Below are 16360 nucleotides of genomic sequence, written 5' to 3' on the forward strand. Positions count from 1 at the left end.
CCTAAGTAAGGACCCAGTTACTTGATATCCAGGGTCCTCCATCCAAGTCAGACTCCCAACTGGAAGGCAATGCCCAGGTAAAAGACAGACCACAGGCTAGTGACTCTGGGGAGGCTGGTAGAGTAACATCTTGCTACTTGATATCCTTCAATAAATTCCTCTCCTGCAAGCTTGCTAGAGTGGGTTCAAAGTTTGCAACTACCACACTTGACTGCTGCAGGCACTAGCACTGTCTTGAATGGTAACTGTTCTTGTTCCACCCATACAATTGTCTTTAGAAATTTTTGTTGAATGCAGTATTTGTAGCGTTGCCATTTTATTTTTCTCTCCTTTAATTCTTTTTAAAAATATTTTTTGATTTATTTTTATTTTATGTGTATGAGTGTTTTGTCTGCATGAAGGTAAGAGCATCTGGGTCATGGAATACCCATGGAGGCCAGAAGGGGGCATTGGATCCCCTGGAACTGGAGTTACAGACAGTTGTTAGCTGCCATGTGGGTGCTGGGAACTGAACCTGGGTTCTCTGCAAAAGCAGCCAGTGCTCTTAACTGCATAGCCATTTCTCCGGCCCCTCCCCCTCTAATCTTTATAACGACCACCACAACTCCACTGGAGCATGGGAAAGAGTGCACTCAGTGGATCACAAGGATTTTTGCTCTGACAGTCTGGGCCATAGTATAGATGATTTGGGAACCACAACCTAGAGTAAATGTTTCCCAGGAATTCAGCTCCTCTCCTCCCTCTGCGCAGTCCTTAAGTGGAAGCATCTTGGGGGCAGAGACAGACACCCACTGCAGTGGTAGGAGGCACCCCTGCGCCTCTCTAGGCAGCTCCTATCCCGGGCATTACTGTCCTTGTTCAGAATCCAACTGAAAGCTTCTCAGGCATCAGTGTGGATGCCTAGCATGAGCCACAGGTGCAGACTGTTTAGAACTTGCGTGGGCTGTGGCTTTTGCCTCCCCGGGGAGGTTTTTCTTGGCTGAAACACATACAGATTACACATTCGGGAATGACTTTATACCAAACTGAAGACGAAAAGTGATCCCCAGATATCTGGGTGGAGACAATAATATTGCCACATTTTTCAAGCAAGTTGGAAACCTTTTCTAATTATTGCATAAGACCTCATCTAGCCTTCTATATTCAGTGAGCAAAGGAGTAGACATATGTGGTGTGTCAAACAAGGACGAGGAACACTCAGTCTCAGCAGCATGCTGGATGAAGGAAGGTAGGTATCATCAGAAATGAGCCAGAGAGAAGAACGGCTCTAAGAACTTCGATTTACTTTAAGGTTTTCTGGAAGCAGATGGGATTCATTCTGTGTGCTGTCTGGACATACAAAGGAAGATTGTCCACTGTTGTGAGCTGAGTTTTGTTTTGTTGTGCTTTAAAGTGGGTGTGACATTTGAATGTGCTTCACAAAGTTCATGTGTTGGAAACTTAATCACCACTACAACAGTGTTGGGAGATGCGACCCAATGAGAGGTCACGAGGGCTCTGCCTTTTTGAGTCTGTATGAGACCACTTGCTCAATAACCCACTCCACGTTGCCTTGGGAGTGGGTTAGTTATTGAGAAAGTGGTCTCATAGAGAAAGTAGGTTTGGCCCTCTCTTGCTCAGTTACTCTTGCCCTTTCTTTCCGTTCTGCTTTCTGCCACGGGATGACACAAAAGCCCTCTAGATGCCAGCACCAGGCACCAGGCTCTCAGACTGTCCAGTCTTCAGAACTATGAGCCACGGAAATTTCTGTTCATGATAAACTTCCCAGTCTCAGATATTCTGTTACCTAGAATTATCTCTTAGAAAACAGAGAAAGACAGTGGATGAAGTCACTAACAAACATGTCTCTGAAAGTCGTGCCCCAGTTGAAATCACTGAACAGCAGCTCAGATGTATCACATAATGACTGGGCATCCAGAACATACTACAGATAGACATTTTTTTTTTTTTAAATGTGTGTGAGTGTATTGCCTGCATGTAGGCAGGTGCACCTGTGTCATGCAGTGCTCACAGGGGTTGGAAGAGGGCACTGGATTCCCTGGAAACTGGAGTTACAGATTGTTATTAGCCACCATGTGGGTGCTGGGAATCAAACCCGGGTCTCTAGAAGAGCAGCCACTGCTCTTAAACACTGAGCCATCTCTCCAGCCCCATTTTTCTTTTGGACAGGGTCTCTCTAGTCCCAGGCCACCTGAAGTCACTACGTAGACTAGGCTGGCCTCTATCTCACAGAGATCCACCTGCCTCTGCTTCTCGAGGGTTGGGATTAAAGGCGCATGCCAGTATACTTGGCCAGATAGACAGACTTTTATTAGGTAACTACTCTTCCTTTCAAGCCACATTGTGGCCACTTTCACGTCCAGATCCCTCTTCTTGCTTCTGCAAACCCTTCATAACACCAACCCTGGGTTTTATAAGTGATGAGTGTTCAGTCAGTTTGCTAAGAGAAGAGAAATCTCTAAGAGAACCTTGGACATCATCCTTATTTGCTAATGGGGATACAGGATACAGAGGCTCCATGATTTGTTTATACCATCTAACACAGCCAAGGTCAGACTTTGCTTTGTAGGCTCCTGGTGTAGTGCTTTCTGTTATAAGCTTCATGCTGTGGCACTTGTCTGCCTGGTGCTCTGGAGGACACTGAATTGATGGTCTCTCTAAAAACAACATAGCTGGTATTTCCAGTTCAACTAGAGAATAATGGAGTTTTTATTGTAGTGATTGCCTGCCAAAAAACTGCTCATACTCCCACTGGTGACCTTTGTTTGCAGCCTGTGGCTACAGAGAAGTACCAAACACAACAATAAAAACAGTTTCCAACCTCAATTAAGCACCTTCTCTGTATTCAGCCCTTTACTCATCCTTCAGTATCTGTACACAAGAAAAAGATGGCTGCCTCATGACCCAGTCTAAGCTCGGGATTGTGTTCAAAGAAACAGCAGTTAAGCAGGAAAAAATTAACTGGAAGAAATCCAAACCTTCACTACAGTCTCCAGGGAATATACAGAAGGGAAGTGCATTCTTAGCACAAAGCAAAAATCTTAAGTTTTGCTTTCCTCTCCCTGCTATTCTGGGTGTCTTGATTTAGTGGAGCAACTGCTCCAGCAGCAGACAGCTTTGTTCCCAGCATCCCCTGCACAGTCTCATCTCCTGGCTCCTCCCTCACCTACCCACAGTTCACCTCTGCCAGGCTCTCTCTGCCCCAGGAGCCCAATGTTGGTTCCACTGTCCTGGTCTTTGTTCTTGCTGGATAACCTAGTCTATATAATAACAGGATCAATAGCGAGGCAGGCTGTGCCCAAAATTTCCTTAAAAAGGAATTATTCAGAAGGTTCACAGGTAAAGTTTTGAATACTTATTAATATTTTCATTTCCCATTATAACCATTTTACAGTAAGAGAACTGAGACAAATATAATTCAAATGCTTACATTGTTATAATTGTTACTGCATACTGCTCTATATTGTACAATTACAGATTGTATAAATTGATTATTTAACTTGATAATGATCATATTAACAGGTTCAAGGTGAAAATCTGTAAGCGGGAAGGTTCATCCAACTCCAGAGAGTAAGCTTCGAAGCACAGTGTGGACCCTTTAAGCTCCTGTTTCTATAACTGTCTACAAAGCAAGTTGCTAGTGGAGTCGAAACAGAGAGAATCAGCTATCAAGTTTAGCAAAAGAAGGACTCGAGACTTAAATTCCCACAGCCATAGTTCCTGGATATCATATGATTATTAATATAAACATTTTCAGGAAATGTAATAGGTCTATAAATAAGTTTATTTGCTAAGGAATAGACTGAAAAGCTGCAGTCTTATTTAATCAATCAAACACAATTAGGTTTTAAATAATCTTTGGAAGTTCCAAGGAGTCTTGGAGTGTTTAATTGCCATTTAACCAGATAGCAACAGTTGAATTACAAGGATATCAATTCTACATAAAATGTTATTTGCATAAATAGTACTATCAAAATTTCCACAACAAAGACATATTTTTAGGTCAGATACACGGGTTTTGGGGTACAAATTAATTTTATGTTCTGCCATTCACTGAATTGAGGGGTCTGGGATGACATTCATGGTTCCTTGGATAACTAGGGAGAGAAATGGGGCATTTGCCCCCAGAGTCAGAGGGATGGCCCTATCATCTCCAATCCTGCCTTATAGGAATCAGGAGACACCCCGGAGCCAGGACAAACTGAAAGTCTGCCTTGGTTCCAGTCACAACTCTACACTTCCTCTGGGAACCTGTGGCATGAGAGCAGTGGGCTTAAAGAGAAAAGGACACAAGATCGGAATCTCCAGATCCTGTGTTTTAACCAGTCCTCCCTCCAGGTGACCCCCATACATGCTCTATCCTGCTTTTGTTAGTTTGTTTGTGGCAGGGCTTGCTTCATGGCCCAGACTAGCCTCGAACTTTCTATTCTCCTGCCTGTCATATTGCCACGCCCAGCTCTCATCTACTTTTCCTTTGTATGTGTGCATATATTCATTTAATATATTTATGATATAATATTTAATATATATTAAATCTAGGTTCCATATGAGAGATAACATGGTATTTAGGGTTTTTTTAGTCTGGCTTATTTCACTTAACATAATGATTTCCAGTTGCATCCATTTCTCATTATGATTTCATTTTTCTTTATGGCTGCATAAAATTCCATTGTGTGTATGTGTCACAATCTCTTCATTCATTTGTTGATAGGCATCTAGGCTGGCTCTATTTCCTGGTGATTGTGACTGATTGTGCAAGTATCTCTGTGTGTTGGCTTATATTCCTCTGGGTATACACCAAGAAGTGGAATGGGTGGGTCATAGGATATGTCTATTTTTAGTTTTTTGAGGCACCTCCACACTGATTTCCACAGTGGCTGCACAAGTTTACATTCCTCCCAGAAGCTGAGTGTTTTTTATTCCCCACGCCCTCACCAGCATTTGTTACTTGTTTTCTTGATGATAGTCAGTCTGACTGGGGTGAGACAGAATCTCAAAACAGTCTAAATTTGTACTTTCTTGATGGCTAAGAATTTTGAAACACCTTTTCATGTATTTATTGGCCATTTTCATTTCTTCTTTTGAGAGCTATCTATTCAGTTAACTAGCACATTAATTGACTGGATTTTTGTGTGTGTTTAATTTTGCAGTTTTTTATATATACTGGATATTAATCCCCTATCTAATGAGTAGTTGGTGAAGTTTTTTCCCATTCTTTAGGTTGTCTTGACTCTGTTGATTGTTTCATTTGCTGTGCAGAAATTTAATTTCATGTAATCCCATTTGTTAATTCTTGACATTATTATCTGCCATATGCGTCTTTTTCAGAAAGTCCTTGCTTATACAAATATTTTTAAATTTTTTATTATTTTTTTCTTTATGTGTATAAGTGTATTGCTTGCATGTATGTAAAGTGCACTCATGTCATACAATGCCCTCGGAGGTCAGAAGAGGGCATTGGATCCCCTGGAAGTGAAATAACGAATGGTTGTTAGCTGCCATGTGGGTGCTGGGAACTGAACCTGGGTCCGTCCTCTGCAAGAGCAGCCAGTGCTCTTAACCACTGAGCCATCTCTCTAGTCCTTATACATATATTTTGAAGTGTTTTGCTTATGTCTGCCTTTATTAGTTTCAAAGTTTCAGGTCTTACATTAAGGAAAGTCACTGATCCATTTTAAGTTGATTTCTGCAAAGTGAGAGATACAAATCTAGTTTCATTCTACTAAATGTGGAAGCCCAGTTTTCCCAGCACTATTTCCCTTCCTAAAAAGAATTTTGTAAACTCCTATTCAGTGCCTCTCAAACCATATTCTGCCCAAAATCTCCTACCAATCTTGCTAATGTGTATATGCTATAGGGGCTGGAGAGTTGGCTCAGATGTTAAGAGCACTGGCTGCTCTTGTAGAAGATCCAGGTTCAGTTCCCAGCACTCACACGGCAGTTAACAACCATCTGTAACTCCAGTTCCAGGAGAATCCAACACCCTCTTCTGGCTTCTGTAAATATTGCATGCACAGATGGTTACACCCCCCTCCAGCCCCTGAATTTTTTTTTTTAAGTCAGAGTCTCACTATGTAGCCCAGACTTGCCTGGAACTCACTCTGTACCCCCAGGCTGATCTCAAACTCAGGCAATCCTCTTGCCTCAGCTTCCCAAGTGCTGGGATTACAGGTGTGAGCCACTGCATCCAGATACATACCTGTTCTTAACAAACTGTTTGGTATGTAGAAAACACTAAAGAGCTCTACTTACTGGTGTTTCTGGGGGAAGGGAGCAAACAGTAATGCTCAATAGTTTTTAGTTGATTTGTTTGTGGAGACTGCGCACTGTGCCAAGCATTACATTGTTATCACTGACTCTTGCCTGGCACTCTCTGTGATAATATTGTGGGTTTTTTCTATTAGGCACATTTGGAAGCCAAAGCTCAGACAGATTTAGTAAGTCAGTCACAGTCACAAAGATGACACAGGACCAGGATTGAGCTGGAGCTGAATTTGGGATTCCTGATGAAGCTTTTAGTAGCTGGATGAAGGCATGGTTCTGTTCACAAATGTCCAAAGGGCCTGGATTTAGGGACACTGAGGGCTAAGAAGAGGGAACTGTCAAGAGACACAGAGCAGATGCAGAGATGGACAGGCAAAGTCAGAGGCTTCGAAGCAGGAGTGGAAAGGAGGCTGTGAGAAGGAGCCAGGCTGTACTTCCAAGGGATTCAGACCCCTGGCCACCAGGAATGGAGCCTGAAGTGGCAAGGACTGCAGCTTCTATTTCTGTTTTTCTGCTGCCTGCTGCAGGGTGGAACCACAGCCGTGCCTCCATAAAGGCACAGCAGTCGGATCAGTGACTTATTCACAGCACAGATTTTAAGGGCAGCAACTAATTTGAAATTGGTGGGCAGGATGTATGAGAGTCTGCAAGAGATTTTCACTCTGGGCTTTTCTTCTTTAGAAGAGGGAGCTATGTTCAACACTGAAGAACAAATGGAATATTTCCCTTGGAGTGCTGCCAGCACACACAATGCCTCCTATTCTTTGCAGGTCAGCAGGCATTTGGGGCCCAGCCCCTTGGCATGCATGTGCAGCCCAGTGTCTGCCCGACATACTTATCCACTTGTGTTCTGGAGCACAGTGATCTCTGCTTGCCAAGCCCAACATGAATGTTGCCTTCACCCCAGCCCTCTGGAGCATGTGGCTTCTCCGCAGCTGCTTCTGCAAGTCTCCTTCCAGGGTCAATGAGGCTCCTGGGGCCAGATCTCCCCATTACTGTTGGAGAAGCTCTACAGCCCACAGGCATGGAGTTAAGCAGCCCAACAATGTGAGGAGGAAGAGGAAGCCCTTGTTTCCAAAGACTAGTCTCTCCAGATGTGTGCACTCACCCAGCTATCTGAAATGACGGTCCAGGCACTGGGCCAGGTTCTGGGGTTCAAGGATAAACAAGACAGGGTTCTTCCCTTTAAGGAACTCACTATCCAAAATGGGAAGAGACCTAAGAAAGGACATCTTAGGTGTGGAGGTGTGTGGCTAAAGCTCAGAGGGGTTCAGGACAGCATCACAGACATCACAGACTTGGCTTTTAAAGGATGAGCACGAGCTTAACAAGCAAATGGGGCAGAGAAGAAAAGATGGCAGCTTCAGGTCACGGTGCATGTGGCCAGAGTGCAGGGCAGCAGCAGGTGAGAGGAAGGCAGGGCTGGAGGCCAGCACCATCTAGTCAAAAGTCCTCCAGCAGAAGAGGAGTAAGACTGAAGCCAGGGCTGGGATGAGGGAGGCATGTTCCCAGACACTGGCCCCTAGAGAATGCTCAATAAATATTTGCAGAATGAACAAACTGATTTTGAGAGGGAAGAAAGAGCAGTAGGTCTGGCCAGACTTAATATCTTTCACTACATGCTCCTTTTATTTTATTTTTCTTTCAAGATAGCAGCTATACATGTTATTATTATTATTGGTGTGTGTGTGTATGCAGGCATGAGCATGCCATGTGTGGAGGTCAAAGGAAAACTTTTGGGGTTCAGTTCTCTCCTTCCACCATGTGGGTGCTGAGAATTGAACTCAGGTTGTCAGGCTTGTATAGCAAGTGCTTTTATCCACTGAGCCATCTCGCTGGCCCAACAGCAGGTGTAACCTGAAATGCAGGCATAGTTATATAACTTCTTGTATACCTGGCAGTTTCCTGAGTGTTGGAGCTACTCCACAGCCCACAAGCAGGGAGTTAAGTAGCCCAGCAGTGTGAGGAGGAAGAAGGAGCACTTCCTGAATTATTTTAGGCTCCACATGACAATGCGTTTTGTGCTCTGCCTTGCCCAGCAGAATCTACAGAGCACACAGTAGGTGTGTACAGAGCACACAGTAGGTGCCAGGCAAAGACAAGCAGAAACAGATTCATGGAGCACAAGAACTAGAGAGAAGAGATTTGGGGTAAAGGGAAAGGTGGGTCTGCTTAGGACGTGTGTTAGTGTGACTAGGGGTTCATGCAGAGTGAGGTTCATTCCAAGAGTGGTTCAGAGGACTGCTGGCAAAGGAGGAACCTGGAGGTTAAGGATGCCCATTCTGGCTCCAGACAGCAGCAGATGGGGCTCCAGCTTTGCTGTCTTCTATTGGAATTCAGTTCTCAACAGGGGCAGGGGAGCTCTGAGGAGGTAGGCTTGTCTGTAGGCCAAGAGCAAGAAGCCAAGAGAAAAGACGCTTGAGACGCAAGCAGAGGCCACCAAAGAGTCAGCCCCAAAGAGCCAACATTTACTCCAGGCACTGTACTCAACAAATTCTGAACTTAGTCTTAACCATGTCCACAGAGGCTGGGTGCTTTTTATCATTCTGTTTCACGTTTTACAAAGAGGAAACTAGGCACAGAGAAACTGAATTCTCTGTAGATGGAATGTTTGTGTCTGCCCCTCCCCTCACTTCAAATGGTAAATCCTACCTCTGATGACATCTGGAATATGTGGAGCAGAGCCCTCTTGAATGGAATTAGGGTTCCAAGAGTGTGCAGAGAGCTGCCATACCCCTCCCTCCAGGTTGACACACACAGAGAAGACCTGTGAGCCAGCACTGCCTTTGCCAGCTAGCCAACACGCCAACTCATCCATCTAGGGCTTCCAGCCTCTGAAGCTGCTGTGAGGAAAAAACTTTTATTTTTTATTTTTTTGTCTTTGTGAGACTGGGTCTCCCTGTAGCTGAACTCACAAAGATCCGCCTGCCTCTGCCTCCCAAGCGCTGGGATTAAAGGCGTGCACCACCATGCCCGGAAACTTCTTTTATTTTTAAGTTACCCAGTAGATGGCAATTTGTCACAGCAGTTTGAGTGGACTGAGCCAGGGGTTAAATGATTCCCTCCACCAGGAGGTGAAGGAGCTGAGACTCAAAGCTCAAAGCTTTGAGTACAGAGTACATGGCTTTTATGCAAGGGCCAGTTTGCTGGGAAGAGCTTCTAGTGGGGAAGGAAAAGGGAAGACGCTGAGGGCTTATCTGGCTAGGGAGAGCAGAGCAAAGATGGAGATGCTGAGATAAAGGAGTCTAAGCGGAGGAGCCTAGGGCAGTAAGGGGCATGGCAGGATTTCAGACCTTGTGGAGAGCAGCTGAGGTTAGAGAGGAGCCTGGTGTGAGAAATTGTTGGGGCAAACATGAGCCATGTAGCAGCTGAGGCCAAAGGACACGAATTTCACATGGATCCGGTCGTCCAGGGTCAGAGAAATGGGATGGTGACCCTTAACTTCAAAGGAGTTAAGAGGGAGATTGTAGGGCATGAGGGAGGACACAAATAGCAAAGGAGGGCAGTGGGGAAAGGTGTTTTTAATGTCCTGTTATCCATGCTAACAAGCCGTGACATGTGATACCCGAGGTCTGCTGACTGACCACTCCACCCTAAGGCACCCAGATTACCAAGGGACCCCAAAGCTCCTCAACACCCACATATTTTCTTGGTTTAATAGTGAAAGTTTATAAATCACCACTGACTTCTTGTGGGCAGCCTGAATAAGATGTGCTACAGGTGGACTTCAAAAACTGCATGAAAAAACGAATGTAAACTTTTTCCTTCCCTCCCCCTCTCTCTTCATCCCCCCCCTTCTCCTTCTCTTTCTCCCTTGATTACATGTTGAAATGATAACATTTTGGAATTAGTGGACTAAATAAAATAGATTACAATTCCACCTATTTTTATTTTATGTTCTAGTAGAACACCTAAAATAAGACTCAAGCCATATTTCTTTTGGCAAGAATTGGTCTTTAAGGCAACAATGGTTATTAAATTTGGGCTAAATAAATGAATTAGGCCAGTATGCTCACTTAAGCAAAGGAGTTTATCTGAGCAGATCTCCCTGCTGTTTGGAAAGAATAGGTAACAGAACTAGTAAGTTTTGATTGGCAGGACATGGAAATACAGGGCAATAAAGATGTGTCTGAATTAGGAAGGGGGGGTCTTTGGAGTATGTGAGGATCTTACGGTGTCACTGAATGGGACAAGAAAAGAGCGAAACATCTGAAGTGAATCAAAATGTCTAGAAAGTTCAGACTCTCCAGTGACTACAAGAACTGACCCTGGGTCCACTTCTGATCCAATATCTTCTTTGGTGCCCTGGCTCTGTACCAGGCCATTCTCAACTTCCCCAGCTGCCCTCTGCTTCCTCCACTGACCAAGTACCACCCAAACTTACCCTCTCCATTTGTTCCCACCAGTCTCTCCCAGCACTCCAATTCCAACCACATCCTGCCTTCCGCAGAAATTTCCCCAGGGCCAGCAAGATGGCTCAGTGAGCAAAGGCACTTGCCAACAAGCCTGGTGACCTGAGTTTGATCCTCAGAACCCACATGGTGGAAGGTGAGAACTGACTCCCACAAGTTGTCCCCTGACCTCTGCATGTACATTATGGCACTTGTGCCTACACACACAATTTTTAAAAAAAGTTCCTCTATCCCCATCACCCAGAACTAGGGCTGACCCCGCCACCCCCTCTAAGGAGCTGTCTGGCAGCAATTAGGAAGGAGGCAATGTGATATGTGTGACCAAAACAGCCTGTGGGCTGGGATGTCTATGACCTAACCTAAATCTGCCCAGTGTTTTGCTGTGTGAGTTTCAGGCACATAAAGCCTTCTCTGGGCTTGTTTCTTCCTTAGTTATCTCACAAAACTGCCTTAAATCTATAGCCTCAGGGGTGATGTTAACCAGGTAATGGGAGTTGGAGAGCTTTGTTAAAGATGGGCTACATAAAAGAAGGGGCTGCTGGAGAAGGAGGATGCAGAAAGGGGAAAGCAGGGTGCAGGAAGAGATGCATTCAGAAAAGGGGATCCCCTGTTTCACTAAGGGGTTGACTTTACCCACTAGCAGGAGGGCACCCCAACCCCCACCTCAAGGGCCACCACAAGTAAGTCACACACAGCCTTTCTATCCAAGAACACATACCTGGCTTTAGGACTCCTTCAACTGCATTAAAAAAAGGCGATTCCAGGGAAAATATCCAAAACAAAAGCTGAATTCAGCTGTTAATGAACTACTTCAGATTTTGAGGTTACTCAACACCAAAAATAAGATTTTAAAACTTCACAGTGAAAAGTTGTAATTCATCCCAGACTTGCTGTCTCTCCAAACCCTCCCTCATCATGGTGAAGAGTGGAGAATGTGGAATCCCAGGAATGGAAGACGTAGGCAGGGCTTGCTCTTTTCAATGGTACAGTGGGCTAGGTCACTGAATCCCCCCACATTCCTCTCCCCAAGCAATGCTGAGGACATTTACGGTTTTTTAAATTTTATTTTTTATTTATTTATTTTTATTTTATGTGTATGAATGTTTTGACTGCATGTATGTAAGGAGAGATGGTTGTTAGTCATCATGTAAATGCTGGGCTCTGAACCCAGGTCTCCTGGAAGAACAGCCAGTGTTCTTAACCACTGAGCCATCTTTCCATTCCTTACTTTGGTGTTTCATCCAGCAACCTTACTGTGAACTTTTGGAAGAAGGAACTGTTATGCTCATTTCATAGAAGAGGGAAACTGAAGCTTTGGAGGGGTATAGTGGGGTTCAAGACCTCCTCTTTCCAGTCATAAGTGTTCCCCATGAAATACTCTTTATATAGGCCTGGACATGATGAGTGACCTGCCATTCGTTCAAGGTAGAGCATCAGGGGAAAGGCACAGCAGGGCACTAAAGCTCTGATTTGACTGTAAAATGTCCATCTGTAGATAGATGATTCCATCCATCCATCCATCCATCCATCCATCCATCCATCCATCCATCCACTACCTATGTACAGCTAGAACTAAATAAAGATCTATAGTTACATATATATCTCCTATAGGTTCAGCACCAAGTTTAGAGCAGCATGCTCTAAACTTTCCCATATGCTCTATGCACTAGTCCTTCACAGTTTGGAGCTTTCTTCTTCATTATTTTAAATCTTTGCTGAGTCGATATGATTAAAGGGCCCACCCCAGTGCCCCCACCATTTGCATCCTTCCTGGTGTCACACCCATCCTTTCACTTCCTACCCACCCAAGCCACAAGGCACGAGTCTACTTCGCCTACTTACTTTTCTATTGACAATTAAAATTTCCCCAAAGAGTAGCAACATTCACTGTCCAATCTGATAAAGGGATCACAATGCCAGCGGCTTGGCATTTCCTTTCTCCTCCCCTGTTATGAATTATTTGGAGCTTTCTGAGCTCATGGAATTAACTCTAAAGTGAGATACTGGTGAAGATTTCAGGGAAGCTAAGTGGCTATGAGACCACAGCCACTGCCTGAAGGCCCACTGTTGATTTTTGGGACACAGTGGCCATGGGGGTGGGGTGGGGATGAATTCAAGGCTAGTGTTGCCATGTGAGGCAGCGTCATCAGTTAGGCAGAACAATGTGGTCTCAGGCCACTGTCCTAGCCTGATCACCAACCACACCTCCCCAGGACCGGACAGCCTCTACCTCTGCCAGAACTGTTGCCGCTCCATCAGGATGCCCTTCTGTCATCTCTGTCCTCCCTCCCTTCAAAGAATCGCTTCATTGGCACCTCCTCCATTCTTCCTCATCCTAACCATTTTTTTTTTTGGTCTTTTGAGACAGGTCTCCCTGTAGCCCCAGCTGTCCTGGAACTCACTATATAGACCAAGCTGGCCTTGAACTCACAGAGATCCACCTGCCTCTGCCTCCCAAGTGCTGGGATTAAAGGTGTACGCCACCACGCCCGGCCGTCCTAACCTTTTTAAAAAATATATTTATTTATTATTTAATGTGTATGAGTGTATTGCCTGCATGTCTGTAAGTGTACCCATGTCCTGCAGTGCCCGTGGAGGTCAGAAGAGGGTGTGGGATCCACTGGAACTGGAGTTACAGAAGGTTGTTAGCCACCATGTGGGTGCTTGGAATCGAACTCGGGTCCCTTTGCAAGAGCAGCCAGTGTTCTTAACTGCTGAGCCATCTCCCAAGCAACTCCCCCATCCTAATCTTAACAGCACTACTCTTCCCCCAAGGATGTCCTTAGAAAACTACTCTCTGCTCCAGTTTGCATTTCCCTCACATTCTTCTCTAACTGTTGTAGTTTCTGCATGTTGAAATCTTTCTGGCAGATCATGCACTGGAAGAAAGGAAAGAAAGATTTTGTTGTTGCTGCCAGTTATGACTTTGGTTGTCTGGAGCATTGGGACTATCATGAGCTTTCTGTAGTCCCATATCTTCACATGCCCTCTAGATTCTCTTCTAGAGAGAATTTTCTCAACTGGAATTCTCTTCCAGTCTTAGCTTGTGACTCCTAGACTGTCTTGTAACTCCCTGTTACTGTTCTCTTCTGATAGATCATTAACTCCTTGCCTATCAGAGTGCCTAGCTCAATGTCAGTGCCCAGAACATTTACTGTCTGATCGGCAGGGAGGGAAAGAGATATAGAGAGAGATGGAGATGGAGGTAGGAAGGTAGCAGAAGACAATGGTGCAAAGAAGGAGAAAAAATATAGCAGGGCCACAGGCAATCAAGAAACGTGAGGTCTACTGACACCGTGGCTCCGAGCCCTGCTTCTGGGCTGGGATTAAAGTGGCTGTGCTGTGCTACAGACTGAAATCAGATCATTATGAAGGGCCCAGCCACTGTCACCAACCCAATGTAATGCCCCCACTGCAGTATGGCAGGAGGGTGGCTGGAAACTCCCTGGCTTCTGGGCCCTGGGAACCAGCATTCACCTCTATGAACTCTGCTCCTGGTCTCCAGCTATGGGAAATTCACCTTTCAGTGTAGTCAGACTGCTTTGGGAAGTCAGCTGCAGTTACAATGGATGAGGATGGTGGGCAGTGAACTTTGGAGGCTCAGAGCAGCTCAGGCTGTGTACATAAAGAGCTGAGCAGATGTCCAGGCAGCTGTCTGGCCAAAAAGTGGGCCTTGCTAAGTCAGGACAATGTGTGGCAATCTTCTCAGAAACCTCTGGAACTAAGGCTACATGGTTCTACAACACCCCTGGCCATGGTACCCTAGCCTCCACAGGTCAGTGGTTGGCCATGCTATTCCTCTCCTGGACCTTTTCCCTGGCCCAGACAGGAGACAACCATCCTAGTTCCAGAGAAACCACAGTGAACCCTAGTTCCAGAGAAACAACAGTGAAACTGGCGTCAGTGTCCCAAAAGCCCTGCTGTCTCTCAGACCACAGATCCCCATGGATCCCCACTCTGAGATCAGTGCGAAGGGAAATTGGTCTCCTTACTTCTACCAGCAGCTGAGCCAAGGAGGGGCAGCGAGGAATTCAGGGCCTTGGTGGAAGACCTAGGAGAGAGGTGTCAGGGTCTAGCTGGCCTCATCCAGACTTCATCTAGGCAGCTGGGAGGGGGAGGAGGGCCTATCACTTCATTTTCTCCTCCTTCTTTTCTTCCTCCTTAGGGACCCACCAGAACCTCCCCTAGGGGCTGAGTGGCTTTGAAGACAACCTACAGGATAACTCTAAAGGCACCAAGTATCTTAGTTCTGGCCACTGTAATGGAGAGAGAGTGGCTCATATAACAATCTGGTTCTGTGAGGCCTGGGTCCAGGTTGCAGGCTGTCAACTCCTTGCTGCACCCTCTCATGGGAGAAAGAATGAGAGAGCTCTCTGAGGTGCTTTGATAAGTAGTAATCCCATTCATGAGAGCTCCACTCTCATAGTCTAACTGTCCCCCAAAAGCCCCCATCCTAATGACATCACACAGGGGGAGGTCAGGATTTCAATAGGAGCTGAGGGGAGGGGGGCACAATCATTCAGACTGTAACACAGGACAGGCATTGAGAGCCTTGGGTAGGCCAGGATCTTTAGCTCAGTAAATCCTCAATGAAACAGTGGAGTAGACTTCAAACCAATTTTATAGATGAGAAAATGGAGTTCAGAATCATTTTATAATCAGAGCAGAAAAAAAGAACCCAAAAACGAAGAGGTCACATCTCTTAAATAGACAAAATACTGTAAAAAACAATCTAGTAGAATAAGGAACTCACTAACCATTTTGCTGATTTAAGAAAGGAGGTGGGGGAGCCAATTTCAGTGACTACTTGTTGCCAGGTGTCGTGTGCACTATCTCATTCCATTCTGGGGTAACCCCATAACAATCTCTTGTCACCCTATTTTACAGGACCCTGAGGACAAGGAAGTACTCTAGAATTCCACTCTTCCAGAACCACACTGTGGTGTGGTGGGTTAGCAGACTGCATTTGAACAATGGGTCTATGAAGGCAAGGCACAGTAGCCTAAAGGAATGGTCCGAATGCAGGGAATGCCAGGGGCAGAGCCCTCAGGGCAGGGACCTTCTGGCACCACTGGGCATCATCCATGAACCTGGATAACACACAGGGCTCCATTCAGTGTGCCAGCAATGCGGAAGAGCAGGAACAGAGATGAAGAAGATTAGGTCAGGGAAGGCTAGTGCTGGGCAAGGGCAGGAGGGGGGCAAGCCTGCACCTGCAGAAAAATATGTTCCTTGCCCGTGCCCCAGACCAAAGTATTAACCTACTTCACAGTGTGAAGGACAGGTGATCACAGTGGCAGGGTGGAGCAGGGAGCTGGACCAAGAGGCTTGGAGTTCTCATCTAGCCCAGTCACTCAGTCCCTGTGCAACCCATGCCTGTACCTACCCTTCCTGGCCCTCAGCATCCTAATGGGATGAAGGGTGGTCTAGGCAACCAGGGAAGTTTCTTTCACCTTCAACAATATATAGTTACAGGAGTGCTGTGACCCCAGTACATGAGTGGCAGCACTACGAGACAACGGGGGCAAAACTGGGGAGAAGGAGAAAGAGGCAGGGATTAGAGAGAGGGAGAGAGACAAGCCCTAGATAACAGAGCCCCAAACAGATGTCTAGAAGGGACAAGTGGACAAAATGAGCAAGACCGCTGAAAAGAGATGGAAGGACACCAGCCACTGGAACATCAA

At 45.6% G+C, this 16360-nt stretch overlaps 1 protein-coding gene across 1 annotated transcript in view; it reads right to left on the reverse strand.

Moving 5' to 3' along the window:
* Window positions 1-16360, reverse strand: part of Kank4 (KN motif and ankyrin repeat domains 4) — a 70898-nt gene that overhangs the window by 46124 nt on the left and 8414 nt on the right. The window lies entirely within an intron of this gene.

Source organism: Nannospalax galili, unplaced genomic scaffold, assembly GCF_000622305.1.
Source record: "Nannospalax galili isolate Female #2095 unplaced genomic scaffold, S.galili_v1.0 scaffold793, whole genome shotgun sequence".
NCBI lineage: Eukaryota > Metazoa > Chordata > Mammalia > Rodentia > Spalacidae > Nannospalax > Nannospalax galili.